The sequence below is a fragment of the Choloepus didactylus genome, chromosome 7, assembly GCF_015220235.1.
Source record: "Choloepus didactylus isolate mChoDid1 chromosome 7, mChoDid1.pri, whole genome shotgun sequence".
Classification (NCBI taxonomy): Eukaryota; Metazoa; Chordata; class Mammalia; order Pilosa; family Megalonychidae; genus Choloepus; species Choloepus didactylus.
The window spans coordinates 135,931,628-135,951,132 of NC_051313.1; the positions used below are offsets into that span (position 1 = coordinate 135,931,628).

The 19,505-nt window shown below is 40.7% G+C and overlaps 1 long non-coding RNA gene across 3 annotated transcripts in view; it reads left to right on the forward strand.

The window, feature by feature from the left end:
* The window catches only part of LOC119539390, a 103,752-nt gene that overhangs the window by 56,842 nt on the left and 27,405 nt on the right, over window positions 1-19,505 (forward strand). For all 3 annotated transcript variants that reach the window (XR_005217864.1, XR_005217862.1, XR_005217863.1), the window contains exon 2: window positions 14,777-14,929. This is a non-coding gene — a long non-coding RNA (uncharacterized LOC119539390). The remainder of the gene's footprint in view (window positions 1-14,776; window positions 14,930-19,505) is intronic.

Genomic DNA, 19,505 nt, shown 5'->3' on the forward strand with positions numbered 1-19,505 from the left:
TATTCATTAGGGAGATTGGCCGGTAGTTTTCCTTTTTTGTAGCATCTTTGCCTGGTTTTGGTATTAGATTGATGTTAGCCTCATAAAATGAGTTAGGTAGTGTTCCCTTTTCTTCAATGTTTTGAAAGAGTTTGAGTAAGATTGGTGTCAGTTCTTTCTGGAAAGTTTGGTAGAATTCCCCTGTGAAGCCATCTGGCCCTGGGCATTTATTTGTGGGAAGATTTTTGATGACTGATTGGATCTCTTTGCTTGTGATGGGTTGGTTGAGGTCTTCTATTTCTTCTCTGGTCAGTCTAGGTTGTTCATATGTTTCCAGGAAATTGTCCATTTCCTCTACATTATCCAGTTTGTTGCCATACAGTTGTTCATAATATCCTCTTATAATTTTTTTAATTTCTTCAGGATCTGCAGTTATGTCACCTTTTTCATTCATTATTTTGTTTATATGGGTCTTCTCTCTTTTTTGATTTTGTCAGTCTAGCTAGGGGCTTGTCAATCTTGTTGATCTTCTCAAAGAACCAACTTTTGGTGATATTTATCCTCTCTATTGTTTTTTTGTTCTCTATATGTCATTTATTTCTGCTTTAATCCTTGTTATTTCTTTTCTTCTACTTGGTTTAGGATTGGTTTGCTGTTCATTTTCTAGCTTCTTCAGTTGATCCATTAGTTCTTTGATTTTGGCTCTTTCTTCCTTTTTAATATATGCGTTTAGTGCTATAAATTTCCCCCTCAGCACTGCTTTTGCTGCATCCCATAGATTTTGGTATGTTGTGTTCTCATTTTCATTCATCTCTATATATTTAGCAATTTCTCTTGCTATTTCTTCTTTAACCCACTGATTGTTTAGGAGTGTGTTGTTTAACCTCCAGGTATTTGTGAATTTTCTAAGTCTCTGATGGTTATTGACTTCTAATTGTATTCTACTGTGGTCAGAGAATGTGCTTTGAATAATTTCAATCTTTTTAAATTTATTGAGGCTTGTTTTATGTCCCAGCATATGATCTATTCTGGAGAAAGTTCCGTGAGCACTAGAAAAGTATGTGTATCCTGGTGATTTGGGATGTAATGTCCTGTATATGTCTGTTAAATCTAATTCAGTTATCAGATTGTTTAGGTTTTCAATTTCCTTATTGGTCTTCTGTCTGGTTGATCTATCTATAGGAGAGAGTGATGTGTTGAAGTCTCCCACAATTATTGTGGAAACATCAATTGCTCCCTTTAGTTTTTTTTTTTTTTTTTTAATCATCATTTTATTGAGATACATTCACATACCACGCAGTCATACAAAACAAATTGTACTTTCGATTGTTTACAGTACCATTACATAGTTGTACATTCATCACCTAAATCAATCCCTGACACCTTCATTAGCACACACACAAAAATAACAAGAATAATAATTAGAGTGAAAAAGAGCAATTGAAGTAAAAAAGAACACTAGGTACCTTTGTCTGTTTGTTTGCTTCCCCTACTTTTCTACACATCGATCCATAAACTAGACAAAGTGGAGTTTGGTCCTTATGGCATTCCCAATCCCACTGTCACCCCTCATAAGCTACATTTTTATACAACTGTCTTCGAGATTCATGGGTTCTGGGTTGTAGTTTAATAGTTTCAGGTATCCACCACCAGCTACCCCAATTCTTTAGAACCTAAAAAAGGTTGTCTAAAGTGTGCGTAAGAGTGCCCACCAGAGTGATCTCTCGGCTCGTTTTGGAATCTCTCTGCCACTGAAGCTTATTTCATTTCCTTTCACATCCCCCTTTTGGTCAAGAAGATGTTCTCCATCCCACGATGCCGGGTCTACATTCCTCCCCGGGAGTCATATTCCACGTTGCCAGGGAGATTCACTTCCCTGGGTGTCTGATCCCACGTAGGGGGGAGGGCAGTGATTTCACCTTTCAAGTTGGCTTAGCCAGAGAGAGAGGGCCACATCTGAGCAACAAAGAGGCATTCAGGAGGAGACTCTTAGGCACAAATACAGGGAGGCCTAGCCTCTCCTTTGCAGCCACCGTCTTCCCAAGGGTAAAACTTATGGTAGAGGGCTCAACGCATCAAACCACCAGTCCCCTATGTCTGTGGTCATGTTAGCAACCATGGAGGTGGGGTAGGCGAATACCCCTGCATTCTCCACAGGCTCCTCAAGGGGGCACTACATCGTTTTTTTTTTTGTTTTTTTTTTTTTAACTTTCCCTTCTTTTTTCAAATCAACTGTATGAAAAAAAAAGTTAAAAAGAAAACAAACATACAATAAAGAACATTTCAAAGAGACCATAGCAAGGGAGTAAGAAAAGACAACTAACCTAAGATAACTGCTTAACTTCCAACATGTTCCTACTTTACCCCAAGAAAGTTACATACTATAGCAACATTTCAGTGAACTTGTTCCTACTACATCCATCAGAAATTAACAGACCATAGTCATTTCTGGGCATCCCCAGAACGTTAAATAGCTTATCTGTTCTTCTTGGATTATTGTTCCCCCTTCCTTAATTGCTCTCTACTGCTAGTTCCCCTACATTCTACATTATAAACCATTTGTTTTACATTTTTCGAAGTTCACATTAGTGGTAGCATATAATATTTCTCTTTTTGTTCCTGGCTTATTTCGCTCAGCATTATGTCTTCAAGGTTCATCCATGTTGTCATATGTTTCGCCAGATCGTTCCTTCTTACTGCCGCGTAGTATTCCATCGTGTGTATATACCACATTTTATTTATCCACTCATCTGTTGATGGACATTTGGGTTGTTTCCATCTCTTGGCAATTGTGAATAATGCTGCTATGAACATTGGCGTGCAGATATCTGTTCGTGTCACTGCTTTCCGATCTTCCGGGTATATCCCGAGAAGTGCAATCGCTGGATCGAATGGTAGCTCTATATCTAGTTTTCTAAGGAACTGCCAGACTGACTTCCAGAGTGGCTGAACCATTATACAGTCCCACCAACAATGAATAAGAGTTCCAATTTCTCCACATCCCCTCCAGCATTTGTAGTTTCCTGTTTGTTTAATGGCAGCCATTCTAACCGGTGTTAGATGGTATCTCATTGTGGTCTTAATTTGCATCTCTCTAATAGCTAGTGAAGCTGAACATTTTTTCATGTGTTTCTTGGCCATTTGTATTTCCTCTTCAGAGAACTGTCTTTTCATATCTTTTGCCCATTTTATAATTGGGCTGTCTGTACTATTGTCATTGAGTTGTAGGATTTCTTTGTATATGCAAGATATCAGTCTTTTGTCAGATACATGGTTTCCAAAAATTTTTTCCCATTGAGTTGGCTGCCTCTTTACCTTTTTGAGAAATTCCTTTGAGGTGCAGAAACTTCTAAGCTTGAGGAGTTCCCATTTATCTATTTTCTCTTTTGTTGCTTGTGCTTTGGGTGTAAAGTCTAGGAAGTGGCCTCCTAATACAAGGTCTTGAAGGTGTTTCCCTACATTATCTTCTAGGAGTTTAATGGTACTTTCTTTTATATTGAGATCTTTGGTCCATTTTGAGTTAATTTTTGTGTAGGGGGTGAGGTAGGGGTCCTCTTTCATTCTTTTGGATATGGATATCCAACTCTCCCAGCCCCATTTGTTGAAAAGACCATTATGGCTCAGTTCGGTGACTTTGGGGGCCTTATCAAAGATCAGTCGGCCATAGATCTGAGGGTCTATCTCTGAATTCTCAATTCGATTCCATTGATCTATATGTCTATCTTTGTGCCAGTACCATGCTGTTTTGGCAACTGTGGCTTTATAATAAGCTTCAAAGTCAGGGAGTGTAAGTCCTCCCACTTCGTTTTTCTTTTTTAAAGTGTCTTTAGCAATTCGAGGCATCTTCCCTTTCCAAATAAATTTGATAACTAGCTTTTCCAAGTCTGCAAAGTAGGTTGTTGGAATTTTGATTGGGATTGCATTGAATCTGTAGATGAGTTTGGGTAGAATTGACATCTTAATGACATTTAGCCTTCCTATCCATGAACATGGAATATTTTTCCATCTTTTAAGGTCCCCTTCTATTTCTTTAGTAGAGTTATGTAGTTTTCTTTGTATAGGTCTTTTACATCTTTGGTTAAGTTGATTCCTAGGTACTTGATTTTTTTAGTTGCTATTGAAAATGGTATCTTTTTCTTGAGTGTCTCTTCAGTTTGTTCATTTCTAGCATATAGAAACATTACTGACTTATGTGCATTAATCTTGTATCCCGCTACTTTGCTAAATTTGTTTATTAGCTCTAGTAGGTGTATCGTTGATTTCTCAGGGTTTTCTAGATATAAGATCATATCATCTGCAAACAATGACAGTTTTACTTCTTCTTTTCCAATTTGGATGCCTTTTATTTCTTTGTCTTGCCGGATTGCCCTGGCTAGCACTTCCAGCACAATGTTGAATAACAGTGGTGACAGCGGGCATCCTTGTCTTGTTCCTGATCTTAGAGGGAAGGCTTTCAGTCTCTCACCATTGAGTACTATGCTGGCTGTGGGTTTTTTCATATATGCTCTTTATCATGTTGAGGAAGTTTCCTTCAATTCCTACCTTTTGAAGTGTTTTTATCAAAAAGGGATGTTGGATTTTGTCAAATGCTTTTCAGCATCTATTGAGATGATCAATTGATTTTTCCCTTTCGAGTTTTTAATGTGTTGTAATACATTGATTGTTTTTCTTATGTTGAACCATCCTTGCATGCCTGGAATGAACGCCACTTGGTCATGGTGTATGATTTTTTTAATGTGTCTTTGGATTCGATTTGCAAGTATTTTGTTGAGGATTTTTGCATCTATATTCATTAGGGAGATTGGCCGGTAGTTTTCCTTTTTTGTAGCATCTTTGCCTGGTTTTGGTATTAGATTGATGTTAGCTTCATAAAATGAGTTAGGTAGTGTTCCATTTTTTTCAATGTTTTGAAAGAGTTTGAGTAAGATTGGTGTCAGTTCTTTCTGGAAAGTTTGGTAGAATTCCCCTGTGAAGCCATCTGGCCCTGGGCATTTATTTGTGGGAAGATTTTTGATGACTGATTGGATCTCTTTGCTTGTGATGGGTTGGTTGAGGTCTTCTATTTCTTCTCTGGTCAGTCTAGGTTGTTCATATGTTTCCAGGAAATTGTCCATTTCTTCTACATTATCCAGTTTGTTGCCATACAGTTGTTCATAATATCCTCTTATAATTTTTTTAATTTCTTCAGGATCTGCAGTTATGTCACCTTTTTCATTCATTATTTTGTTGATATGGGTCTTCTCTCTTTTTGATTTGTCAGTCTAGCTAGGGGCTTGTCAATCTTGTTGATCTTCTCAAAGAACCAACTTTTGGTGATATTTATCCTTCTATTGTTTTTTTGTTCTCTATGTCATTTATTTCTGCTTTAATCCTTGTTATTTCTTTTCTTGTACTTGGTTTAGGATTGGTTTGCTGTTCATTTTCTAGCTTCTTCAGTTGATCCATTAGTTCTTTGATTTTGGCTCTTTCTTCCTTTTTAATATATGCGTTTAGTGCTATAAATTTCCCCCCTTAGCACTGCTTTTGCTGCATCCCATAGGTTTTGGTATGTTGTGTTCTCATTTTCATTCGTCTCTATATATTTAGCAATTTCTCTTGCTATTTCTTCTTTAACCCACTGATTGTTTAGGAGTGTGTTGTTTAACCTCCAGGTATTTGTGAATTTTCTAAGTCTCTGATGGTTATTGACTTCTAATTGTATTCCATTGTGGTCAGAGAATGTGCTTTGAATAATTTCAATCTTTTTAAATTTATTGAGGCTTGTTTTATGTCCCAGCATATGATCTATTCTGGAGAAAGTTCCGTGAGCACTAGAAAAGTATGTGTATCCTGTTGATTTGGGATGTAATGTCCTGTAGATGTCTGTTAAATCTAATTCATTTATCAGATTGTTTAGGTTTTCAATTTCCTTATTGGTCTTCTGTCTGGTTGATCTATCTATAGGAGAGAGTGATGTGTTGAAGTCTCCCACAATTATTGTGGAAACATCAATTGCTTCCTTTAGTTTTGCCAATGTTTCTCTCATGTATTTTGTGGCACCTTGATTGGGTGCATAGACATTTACGATTGTTATTTCTTCTTGCTGAATTGCCCCTTTTATTAGTATGTAGTGGCCTTCTTTGTCTCTCAAAACATCCCTGCATTTGAAGTCTATTTTATCTGAGATTAATATTGCTACACCTGCTTTCTTTTGGCTGTAGCTTGCATGAAATATTTTTTTCCATCCTTTCACTTTCAGTTTCTTTGTGTCCCTGTGTCTAAGATGAGTCTCTTGTATGCAACATATTGATGGTTCATTTTTTTTGATCCATTCTGCGAATCTATATCTTTTAATTGGGGAGTTTAATCCATTTACATTCAACGTTAAAACCGTGAAGGCATTTCTTGAATCGGCCATCTTATCCTTTGGATTATGTTTGCCATATTTTTCCCTCTCTCTATTAATATCCTTTATTGTACCCATACCGAATCTCTTTAGTACTGAACCTTTCTCCAAGTCTCTCTGCCCTGTCTTTGTTTCTCTGTCTGTAGGGCTCCCTTTAGTATCTCCAGTAGGGCAGGTCTCTTGTTAGCAAATTCTCTCAGCATTTGTTTGTCTTTGAAAAATTTAAGCTCTCCCTCAAATTTGAAGGAGAGCTTTGCTGGATAAAGTATTCTTGGCTGGAAATTCCTCTCACTCAGAATTTTAAATATATCGTGCCACTGCCTTCTCGCCTCCATGGTGGCTGCTGAGTAGTCACTACTTAGTCTTATGCTGTTTCCTTTGTATGTGGTGAATTGCTTTTCTCTTGCTGCTTTCAGAACTTGCTCCTTCTCTTCTATGTTTGACAGTGTGATCAGTTTATGTCTCGGAGTGGGTTTATTTGGATTTATTCTATTTGGAGTTCGCTGAGCATTTATGATTTGTGTATTTATGTTGTTTAGAAGATTTGGGAAGTTTTCCCCAACAATTTCTTTGAATACTCTTCCTAGACCTTTACCCTTTTCTTCCCCTTCTGGGACACCAATGAGTCTTATATTCGGATGTTTCATATTATCTATCATATCCCTGAGGTCCATTTCGAGTTTTTTCAATTTTTTTCCCCATTCTTTCTTTTATGCTTTCATTTTCCATTCTGTCATCTTCCAGGTCACTGATTCGTTGTTCAACTTCCTCTAGTCTTGTACTATGAGTGTCCAGAATCTTTTTAATTTGGTCAACAGTTTCTTTAATTTCCATAAGATCATCCATTTTTTATTTAGTCTTGCAATGTCTTCTTTATGCTCTTCTAGGGTCTTCTTGATTTCCTTCATATCCCGTACTAGGGTCTCATTGTTCATCTTTAGTTCTTTGAGTAGCTGCTCTAGGTGTGTCTCTTCTGGTCTTTTGATTTGGGTGCTTGGGCTTGGGTTATCCATATCGTCTGGTTTTTTCATATGCTTTATAATTTTCTGTTGTTTTTGGCCTCGTGGCATTTGCTGACCTTGATAGGGTTCTTTTAGGGTTTGTAGACCAGTTGAAGTCCTTATCTCTAATTTATCAGATCTACAGCTTCGTGGAGTACACTTTCTCTAACTAACCAGCAGGTGGCGTCCACGAGCCACCTGTTCTCCACAAGCCAGATCTCCCCTGCTTAGCCTTTTTGGTGAGTGGGGGAGTGAGTCTTGTGGGGCCCAATTGGTGTCCCAAGCTTGCGTGTGTAGTTGGTGTTGCCTGCCCTGTATGTGGGGCGTGTTTCTGGGCAGTCGGGGAGGGTGGGTGGCCCTAACAATCAAATCTCCCTGATGATCCTAGAGTTTTAAAGCTACTGCAATAGTCTAATCCTTCAGTTCAGTCCTGCCACAGTTTGTCTCTGCCACTGACCCACAAGTCTTTGGTATTGGCGTATGGCTCCTGAGACTTGCAAGTGGGCCCCTCTTCCAGGCTGTGCACCCCGGGTCCTCTGTTGAGGGATGACTGTGCTATGTCGCAGGTGAGTGCCGTCCCCCCAGGGCAGTTCTGGGCTGCTGGGCTGTGTTGGGAGGCTCCCAGTCTGCTCAAATGATGGCTGAATGGGGCTCTGTTAATTCACACTGCTCCCCCTTCCCAGCTCTGGGACATTCAGCTGAGGTTGCAGGGAAGGCTAATGTCCACGCCCAGTTTTGTGGTGTGTGCCTGTTATTTGAAGCACTTCCGTCACACTGGGTTGTCTGGGGCAGCTCTGGGCTATGGGGCTGGCGATGGGCAGGAGTGTTTCCTGTCCACCAGGATGGTGGCTGTGAGCGGACACCCCCCTTTTCTTGGGAAGTTGTGTTGTTTAGTGAATTTTCTCAGCCACTGGATTATTGCCTTTTGTCTCAGAGCTCTCTTAGTTCTGCTCTTGACTTGACGTGCCCCAAATTTCAATTCTTTGAAGCTTTCTGTATTGAGCTTCTTAGAGTAATTGTTTTAGAAAAAGCAAAAAGGATTTAAAAAAAAAAAAAAAAAAAAAACGGCCCTCCTCAGAAATCTAATGGGTTATTGAAATGCTAATAGACAAACAACCAGGGCCATTAAGGAAAGGTGCCCAGGGCAGAGAGATCAGCCTTGCTTCGGGATTTGCATATGCGCCTCAAGGCCTGATCTCCGCCCTTCCCCTTTCTGTGTTCACCAGAACTCCAAAAATCCTCTGCTTTTATTTTGGAGTTTTTCGTGTTGTTTTTTTTCTATGCCTGTCTCCTCTCTGCTGGGCTGGCTGCTCTCAGAGTCTCTGGTGTCTGGCCTCAGTCTATCTATGGTTGGAGTTTGAATCAGTAGAATGAGTTTCCGGTAAGAGCAGCCACTGCAATTCTCCCTTCTCCTTCCTGGAGCTGACAGCCCCTCCTCCCCCGGGACTGAGCCTGGCAGGGAGGGGCGCGGGTCCCCTGGCCGCAAAAACTTACAGATTTCGCTGATCTCAGCAGTTCCACGTTTTCATGAGTGTTGTATGAAGTATGCCCAAAGACAGATTGCTCTGTGGTGTCCAGTCCACGCAGTTCCTGGCTTTTTACCTACTTTTCTGGAGGAGTAACTAAAACATACAGCTCACAAGTCTGCCATCTTGCCCCGCCCGCTTCCTTTAGTTTTGCCAGTGTTTCTCTCATGTATTTTGTGCCACCTTGATTGGGTGCATAGACATTTACGATTGTTATTTCTTCTTGCTGAATTGCCCCTTTTATTAGTACGTAGTGGCCTTCTTTGTCTCTCAAAACATCCCTGCATTTGAAGTCTATTTTATCTGAGATTAATATTGCTACACCTGCTTTCTTTTGGCTGTAGCTTGCATGAAATATTTTTTTCCATCCTTTCACTTTCAGTTTCTTTGTGTCCCTGGGTCTAAGATGAGTCTCTTGTATGCAACATATTGATGGTTCATTTTTTTTGATCCATTCTGCGAATCTGTATCTTTTAATTGGGGAGTTTAATCCATTTACATTCAACGTTATAACCGTGAAGGCATTTATTGAATCAGCCATCTTATCCTTTGGTTTATGTTTGCCATATTTTTCCCTCTCTCTATTAATATCCTTTATTGTACCCATACCAAATCTCTTTAGTACTGAACCTTTCTCCAAGTCTCTCTGTCCTGTCTTTGTTTCTCTGTCTGTAGGACTCCCTTTAGTATCTCCAGTAGGGCAGGTCTCTTGTTAGCAAATTCTCTCAGCATTTGTTTGTCTGTGAAAAATTTAAGCTCTCCCTCAAATTTGAAGGAGAGCTTTGCTGGATAAAGTATTCTTGGCTGGAAATTTTTCTCACTCAGAATTTTAAATATATCGTGCCACTGCCTTCTCGCCTCCATGGTGGCTGCTGAGTAGTCACTACTTAGTCTTATGATGTTTCCTTTGTATGTGGTGAATTGCTTTTCTCTTGCTGCTTTCAGAACTTGCTTCTTCTCTTCTGTGTTTGACAGTGTGATCAGTATATGTCTCGGAGTGGGTTTATTTGGATTTATTCTATTTGGAGTTCGCTGAGCATTTATGATTTGTGTATTTATGTTGTTTAGAAGATTTGGGAAGTTTTCCCCAACAATTTCTTTGAATACTCTTCCTAGACCTTTACCCTTTTCTTCCCCTTCTGGGACACCAATGAGTCTTATATTTGGACGTTTCATATTATCTATCATATCCCTGAGGTCCATTTCGATTTTTTCAATTTTTTTTCCCCATTCTTTCTTTTATGCTTTCATTTTCCATTCTGTCATCTTCCAGGTCACTGATTCGTTGTTCAACTTCCTCTAGTCTTGTACTATGAGTGTCCAGAGTCTTTTTTAATTTGGTCAACAGTTTCTTTAATTTCCATAAGATCATCCATTTTTTTATTTAGTCTTGCAATGTCTTCTTTATGCTCTTCTAGGGTCTTCTTGATTTCCTTTATCTTCTGTACTATGGTCTCATTGTTCATCTTTAGTTGTTTGAGTAGCTGCTCTAGGTGCTGTGTCTCTTCTGGTCTTTTGATTTGGGTGCTCGGGCTTGGGTTATCCATATTGTCTGGTTTTTTCATATGCTTTATAATTTTCTGTTGTTTTTGGCCTCGTGGCATTTGCTGAACTTGATAGGGTTCTTTTAGGGTTTGTAGACCTATTGAAGTCCTTATCTCTAATTTATCAGATCTACAGCTTCGTGGAGTACACTTTCTCTAACTAACCAGCAGGTGGCGTCCACGAGGCACCTGTTCTCCACAAGCCAGTTCTCCCCTGCTCAGCCTTTTTGGTGAGTGGGGGAGTGAGTCTTGTGGGGCCCAATTGGTGTACCAAGCTTGCGTGTGTAGTTGGTGTTGCCTGCCCTGTATGTGGAGCGTGTTTCTGGGCAGTCGGGGAGGGGGCGTGGCCCTAACAATCAAATCTCCCTGGTGATCCTAGAGTTTTAAAGCTGCTGCAATAGTCTAATCCTTCAGTTCAGTCCTGCCACAGTTTGTCTCTGCCACTGACCCACAAGTCCTTGGTATTGGCGTATGGCTCCTGAGACTTGCAAGTGGGCCCCTCTTCCAGGCTGTGCACCCCGGGTCCTCTGTTGAGGGATGCCTGTGCTATGTCACAGGTGAGTGCCGTCCCCCCAGGGCAGTTCTGGGCTGCTGGGCTGTGTAGGGAGGCTCCCAGTCTGCTCAAATGATGGCTGAGTGGGGCTTTGTTAATTCACACTGCTCCACCTTCCCAACTCTGGGACAATCAGCTGAAGTTGCAGGGAAGGCTAATGTCCACGCCCAGTTTTGTGGTGTGTGCCTGTTATTTGAAGCACTTCTGTCACAGTGGGTTGTCTGGGGCAGCTCTTGGCTATGGGGCTGGCGATGGGCAGGAGTGTTTCCTGTCCACCAGGATGGTGGCTGTGAGCGGACACCCCCCTTTTCTTGGGAGGTTGTGGTGTTTAGTGAATTTTCTCAGCCACTGGATTATTGCCTTTTGTCTCAGAGCTCTCTTAGTTCTGCTCTTCACTTGACGTGCCCAAATTGAAAGTCTTTGAAGCTTTCTGTATTGGGCTTCTTAGAGTAATTATTTTAGAAAAAGAAAAAAGGATTAAAAAAAAAAAAAAAGGCCCTCCTTAGAGATCTAATGGGTTATTGAAATGCTAATAGACAAAGCAAGCAGGGCCATTAAGGAAAGGTCCACAGGGCAGAGAGATCAGCTTTTCTTCGGGATTTGCATATGCGCCTCAAGGCCTGAGCTCCGCCCTTCCCCTTTCTGTGTTCACCAGAACTCCAATAATCCTCTGCTTTTATTTTGGAGTTTTTCGTGTTGTTTTTTTTTTTTTTTCTATGCCTGTCTCCTCTCTGCTGGGCTGGCTGTTCTCAGATTCTCTGGTGTCTGGTCTCAGTCTATCTATGGTTGGAGTTTGGATCAGTAGAATGAGTTTCCGATAAGGGCTGCCACTGCAGTTCTCCCTTCTCCTTCCCGGAGCTGACAGCCCCTCCTCCCCCGGGACTGAGCCTGGCAGGGAGGGGCGCGGGTCCCCTGGCCGCAAAAACTTACAGATTTCGCTGATCTCAGCAGTTCGACATTTTCATGAGTGTTGTATGAAGTATGCCCAAAGACAGATTGCTCTGTGGTGTCCAGTCCACGCAGTTCCTGGCTTTCTACCTACTTTCCTGGAGGAGTAACTAAAACATACAGCTCACCAGTCTGCCATCTTGCCCCGCCTCCTCTCTCCCTCATTTTTGAAGGAAAGTTTTGCTGGATATAGAATTCTTGGTTGGCAGTTTTTCTTTTTCAGTATCTTAAATATATCATGCCACTGTCTTCTTGCCTCCATGGTTTCTGCAGAGAAATCTGTACATAGTCTTTATCGACCTTCCCTTGTATGTGATGGATTGCTTTTCTCTTGATGCTTTCAGAACCCTCTCTTTGTCTTTCACATTGGACAATCTGACCAGTAAGTGTCTTGGAGTAGGTCTATTGGGATCTATTCTATTTGGGGTACATTGTACTTCTTGAATCTCTAATTTTCTGTCTTTTATAAGAGTTGGGAAATTTTCAGTGAATATGTCTTCTATTATTCTTTCTGCCCCTTTTCCCCTCTCTTCTCCTTCTGGGATACCCATAACACGTATATTTGTGCATTTCATGTTGTCACTCAGCTCCCTAAGACCCTGCTCATATTTTTCCATTTTTTTCACCATCTGTTCTTTTGTGTATATGAGTTCGAATGACCTGTCTTCCAGTTCACTGATCCTTTCTTCTGCCTGTTCAAATCTACTGTTGTGTCCCTCCATTGTGTTTTTCATCTCCTCCATTGTGGCCTTCATTCCCATGAGTTCTGCCATTTATTTTTTTAAGTTTATGAATTCTTGTTTATGGTCAGCCAGTGTCTTCTTTATATCCTTTAGCTCTTTTGCTATATCTTCCTTAATTTCATCAAATTTATTTAGTGTTAGTTCCCTCCACTCCTGTGTCTCAGCTGAGCTATTAGTTTGTTCCTTTGGCTGGTCCATGTTTTCATGTTTCCTGGTATGGCTTGTTATCTTATGTTGTCTAGGCATCTGATTTTCTTGATTAGTTTATTTTGGAGCTTGTTTTCTGTCTTTTACCTAGTGGTTTTCTTGTTGGTTGGCTTTGTTCTCTGGCCTCTGTTATTCAGTTCAACTTATTCTAGACCTCTAACTTAGGTTCCATTTGGTTGATCAGAATTTTTCCCCTCTTGTTTTTTCTTGCTCTGCCTCTATGTAACCTTTTTGTGAGTGGGTCTCCTCAGATACGGTTGATCCTAGTCAGATTTTCCCAGTCTAGTGAGGCCCAGGTCTCATTGGGAGGGTTTGGAGTTTTCCTGAGAATGAGACCCTCCTATGAGGCCTTTAGAATTGGTGCTTTTCCTCTCCTGTCCAGCAGGTGGCGCTGGCCAGCCCTCAGCTCCCCCACCAGTGTAAGGAGGTGTGGAGCCTTTAGTTCTCCTGGTGACTCTGATCCTGTCAGGGGCATGGCTGACTGAAGCCGGCATCTGAATTCCAGCCCCTGGGGTCTGAATTCCCAGAAGGAGGACTGCCAGTTGAGCTGGACCTCCCTCCACTCTCCCAATCCTCAGAACCCCAGTTGTCTCTCAGGGGCACTATTCCCTTCTCCCCTCTCCTCTTTGGGGCCTCTCCAGGTAGATTCCTTGGTCAGCCTGAGTTGCCAATTAAAGACGGGGGTGGAGGCCTTCAGTAGTGAATATGGAATTCAAAGACGCTGTGGGTACTCTGTCTCCCCCAAGCCCAGCCTAATCCCTCAACCTGGGCTTTCCGATAGAAAATAACCACATATATTACTTTTAGATTTAAAAAAAAAAAAGTAGAAAAGAAAAAAGGAAAAAAAAAAAAAAAGAGTCTCTTTTAAAAGTTTTTCCCCAGCCTGGAAGTTTTGTCAGTGTCAGAATAGAGCATTTAAAGATATGCTTTGGGCTATTGTCTGATAATTACTCTCCAACTGCTTCAGTTCCACCCCTGCTGGGGGCTATTGAAATGCAAAAAGATAAGGGATCAGTGAGAAGCCAGAAGGGACAAAATGTAGGGGAAAAAAAAATGGCTTTTTTGGAGTCTGGGAATGGGTGCCCGCTTTTACGTGCCCCCACTTCTCGGAGCCCAGCCCTTCTTTAGCACCCCAGCTCCCAAAGTTAGTTAATTAATTTGTTAATTAATTCTGCAGTTGAGGCTGGGTTGAGTCTCCCTTCTTGCCGTCAGCAGTTTGCTGTTTTTTTGGGTTTTTTTTTTCCCCCCTTTCAGGGAGCCAGCAGCAAGACAGTCTGTGAGGTCTGGGTGGGGAGGGGCGCCAGACCCCTGGTCTGGGGAACTTACAATGTTCGCTGCGATCTCAGCTTTTCCACCAATTCCAAACTTGCGTCCAATGTGTGACTGGTTACTGGAGACCCCAAAAACACTGTTTCATATAGTTCTTGGGTAATTGCCAGCTGCTCTAGGGGAGAGACGAAATTCTGCTCCTCACCACTCCGCCATCTTGCCCTGCCTCCACATGGCATCCATCATATGTTTTTTTTTGATTACCATTGCTGTATAATAAGTTTTGAAATCGGGAATTATGAGTCCTCTGACTGATCTTTTTAAAGGATTTTTGGCTATCCTGGCTTCCTAAAATTTCCATATGAATTTTAGAATTATCTTATCCATTTCAACAAAGAAACCAGTTGGGATTCTGATAGGGATTGCATTGAATCTGTTGATCAGTTTGAGAAGTAATGCCACTTTAACAATGTTAAGTCTTATGATCTATGAACATGGGATGTTTTTTTAAATTGTTCACTTGAAGTATATAGAAATAAAATGGATTTTTGTAAATTGATCTTATATCCAGCAATCTTATTGAGCTCATTTATTAATTATAATTTTTGGTGCATTTCTTAGGATTTTCTGTATACAAGATTATGTCATCTGGAAGATAGTCAGAAACAACTTGTAAATAGTCTGGAACGACTGTCTGGGGGACATGCATGATTGGACACACATCATACACCAGTCTGGAATGGGGTGAAAGGACCAAGACCACAGCATAGAACTGTAAGTAAAGCCTGGCACAGCAGGCTGAGTTGGAACACTTCCCTGTGGGAATAAGAAGCGATCTGTGCTAGGAACAGGGAAGGTAACTCAACCAAGCTCCAATTGCAGTTTTAATTAACAAATTTGGACTACTGAATACAAGCTATGAGCACACACGAACCCAGAGAAAGCAGGAAAGGAAACCTGAGGTCTCTCCGAAAACAGAGAAGGCAGGGCTGATGAGAAAAAAATAAAAAATAAAAACAGAGGCTTTTGGAAATATCTGAGCTTAGAATACTGGAAAAGGGCTCTGTCCCAAGAAAAGGGGCACATAGAACCAGGTATCAATTCCAGCTCTTGACTAGAGAAACAGGAGAGCTGGATACTGGCTCTGAAAAGGGGATTTCTTTCTTTCTTTCTTTCTTTCTTTTTTTTCTTTTTCTGTCATTCTAAGCAGGTCATTAGAGAAACTCTCAGGCATTTTCAATTGTCAGCCTAAACCCAGGCAAGTGTGGAGTTAAGATAATCAGAGAGACAAAAGAAGAAGTCAAGTGAAGGAGATAATTCCCTCAAGGGCTTATCTTCCCTAAGAAAAGGGGAGGCGGGGCCTAACTCAGGTGGCTGCCTTCCCTCAGAGAATTCAGACCTCAGGGCCTGGGAGGAAAAAAAAAACAGAAACAGCTTAAGCTTGGCTTCTGACCACCCTCATCCAGAGCAGGGACTGGGTCTGCTGAGGATTAAAGGCACCACACCTCTTTACACAAGTGGGGAGCTGCAAGCTGACAAGTGCCACCTGCTGGGCGGGGTAGGAAAAGCACAGAGACTAGAGGCCTCACAGGAAAGTCTCAGAATCTTCTGGGTCTCACCCTCTTGGAACTTCTACTTAATACACCCTCCTCCTGAGAACTGGGCCTGTCTGCTCTGGGAATATCTGATTGGGGTAATCAAGGAAATCAGATGCCTAGACAACAAAAAATTATGAGTCACACTAGGAAAAACAAAGATATGGCTCAGTCAAAGGAACAAACTTACACTTCAAATGAGATATAGGAGTTGAAACAACTAATTAAAGATGTTCAAACAAATCTTCTAAACCAAATCAATGAGCTGAAGGAAAATGTGGCAAAAGATATGAAGGATATAAAGAAGATAGGCCATAAAGAAGAATTTGTAAGCTGGAAAAAACAAATGGCGGAACTTATGGGAATGAAAGGAACAATTGAAGAGACAAAAAATGCAATAGAAACATACAACAGCAGATTTGGAGAAGCAGAAGAAAGGATTCATGAACCGGAGGAGAGCACATCGGAAATCCTACACACAAAAGAACAGATAGGGAACAGAATGGAAAAATGTGGGCAGCATCTCAGGGAATTGAATGACAACATGAAGCACTGAAAATACCTGTCCTGGATGTCCCAGAAGAAGAAGAGAAGGGAAAAGGGGCAGAAACAATAATGGAGGACACAATCACTGAAAATTTCCCATCTCTTATGAAAGACATAAGTTTATAGATCCAAGAAGTGCAGCATACCCCGAGCAGAATAGGTCCGAATAATCCTATGGCAAGACAGCTAATAATCAGATTATTCAATGTCAGAGACAAAGAGAGAATTCTGAAAGCAACAAGAGAAAAGTGATCCATCACATACAAGGGAAGCTCCATAACAATGGAGGCAAGAAGGCAGTGGTGTGATATATTTAAGATATTGAAAGAGAAAAACTGCCAACCAAGAATTCTGTATCTGACAAAGCTGTCCTTCAAAAATGGAGAGTTTAAAATATTTTCAGACAAACAGACACTGAGAGAGTTTGTGAACAAGATATCTGCTCTACAAGAAATACTAAAGGGAGCACTATAGGAAGATAGGAAAAGACAGGAGGGAGAGGTTTGGAAGGCTAGGGGCATGTATGACACCAGAAGGAAAGATGGAAGATAAAGACCAGGACTGTATAATTTAGTGTAACCTAGGATGGTCAATGGTGGTGATTAAATGTACTAATATAAGAATGTTTTTACGTGAGGTAGAACAAATGAATGTCAACATTGCAAGGTGTTGAAAATTGAATGGTATGGGGGAAAAATACAACCTATGCAAACTAGAGTCTATAGTAACAGTAACATTGTAATATGCTTCCATTAATTGTAACAAAGGCAATATACCAAAGCTAAATGTCTATAAGAGGGGGATATGAGGGAGTGGTATGGAATTCTTGGTGGTGGTGTTGTATGATCTTTTCATTGTATTTTATTTTAATTTTTCTTCTTTTATTTTTTCATTCCTCATTTTTTTTTCTCCTCTTCTTTTGTTGCTGTAGAAATGGAAAGGTCCTCGTATAGATTGTGGTGGTAAATGCACAACTATGTTACTATACCAGGAATCATTGATTATTTACTTAGGATGAATTGTATAGTGTGTGAATAAAACTGTTTTTAAAAAAACAGAGGGATACAAGTCCTGGAGAAAATGAGGAGAGAGGGATGTACCTAATCACTGTTGGTTGGGAAGTAGAATGGTGCAGCCCATCTGGAGGGCAGTGTGGTGGTTCCACAGGAAGCTAAGTATGGGTTGCTATATGGTCCTGCAACCCCATTATTGGGTATATACTTGGAAGAACTGAGAGTGGGGATATAAGTGGACATTTGCGCAGTGGGGTTTGTGGTGCCAGTATTCACGATTTGCAATGGATGTAGGTGGTCTAAGGGTACTTCAACTGGTAAACAGAATGGTTAACTGGTGTATGCATACAAGAGTATATTGAGTGGTGGCAAGAAGGAATGAAGCTGTGAAGCATGCCACCAGGTGAATGGACCTTGAGGACACTATGTTGAGTGAAATTAGCCAGAAATGAGAAGACAAACACTATAAAGCCTCACTAATATCGACTAACAATAATGTGCAAACTCTGAGAATTGAATCTGGGAGCATGGGTTATCAGGGGAGGGCTTACGGTAAAGGTTCCTAGTTTGTAAGCTCTTATATCAGTCACATCTATTCAAGAGTTTGAGTGGTTATCTTTAAATTCTGAGATGCTGAGTTCTTTGTGTGTGACTTGGTCAGTCCCCAGAGCTTCTGGTGTCTGTCTGGCACCTGGGACTCAGAGCCAGAGTTTGGCAGCTGTGTTGGCACTGCCCCATGCAGCAACTGTTAAAGAGGCTGAAAAGGAGATTAGACTTGGATTGGAGATATGAACAAAATGGACTTGGTTGAGATTGGGTTGGATCAGGCTAAAGGGTAGAGGATGATATTGACTGTGTTTTAAAACCTCGGCTTCTGTGTGGGACCAAAGGAAAACATGTTTATTTGGTGAAAAATCTATTTTTTGTAGCACTTATAAGGTTAGTTTACTCAAATACCCTAATTACATGAAACCTTGAATAGGGAGTGAGATCAGGTTGGTTTGTATAGGTTAGTGTGAAGCCCCGATTCATCCCAGGGTAATTTGGGCAGAGAATAAAAAATAATTGCAAAGCCCCCTTGAGGGACTGGGGAAAAATGTAGAAATATTAAACTTCCCCACCTGGGGAATTGCTGATATTCTTGCAAGCATTAGGAGCTACCAGTTTAGCAGGTCAAGCCTTCAATCTTGGGGCTTACCCTTATTATGCTTGTTACTGCAGAGAGGCCAAGCCTACTTACAATTGTGCCAGAGAGTCACCCCTAGAGAACCTCTTTTGTTGCTCTGATGTGGCTTCTCTAAGTGAACTTGGTAGGTGAACTTGCTGCTTTCACCCCGGTGTGTGGGACATTACTCCTGGGGATGAGCCTGGACCCGGCAACCTGGGATTGAGAAAGCCTTCGGGACCAAAAGGGGGAGGAGAAATGAACCAAAATAAAGTTTCAGTGGCTGAGAGATTTCAAATGGAGTCAAGAGGTCATTCTAGAGGTTACTCTTATGCATTACATAGATATCCTTTTAGTTTTTAATTTAGTAGAATAGCTAGAAGGAAATACCTGAAATTGTTAAACTGTAATCCATTATCCTTGATTCTTGAAGACACGTGAGTGACTATATAGCTTATATGGTGTGACCGTGTGATTGTGAAAAGCTTATGGCTCACACTCCCTTTATTGAGTGTTTAACAGATGAGTAGAAAATGGGGAAAAAAAAGTAAATGAATAATAGTGGGGGAGGAGGGGTATGGGATGTTTTAGGTGTTCTTTTTTACTTTTGTTTTTATTCTTACTTTTACTTTTATTTTTTGGAGTAATGAAAATGTTCAAAGATTGATTGTGAAATGCACAACTCAGTGATGATACTGTGAACAATTGTACACTTTGGATGACTATGGTATGTGAATACATTTCAATAAAATTGCATTTAAAAAAAAAAAAGATGTCATCTGCAAAAGTTTTACTTCTTCCTTTCCAATCTGATGCTTTTTATTCTGGACTAATTGCCCTGGTTAGAACCTCCAGTACATTGTTGAATTGAAGTGATGAGAGTGGACATCCTTATGTTGTTCCAGTCTTCCATGATTAAGTATGATATTAGCAGTGGGGTTTTATAAATACCCTTTATCAGGTTGAGGAAATTCCCTTCTATTCCTCATTTGTTGAGTGTTTTTATGAAGAAATGATGTTGGGCATGTTAA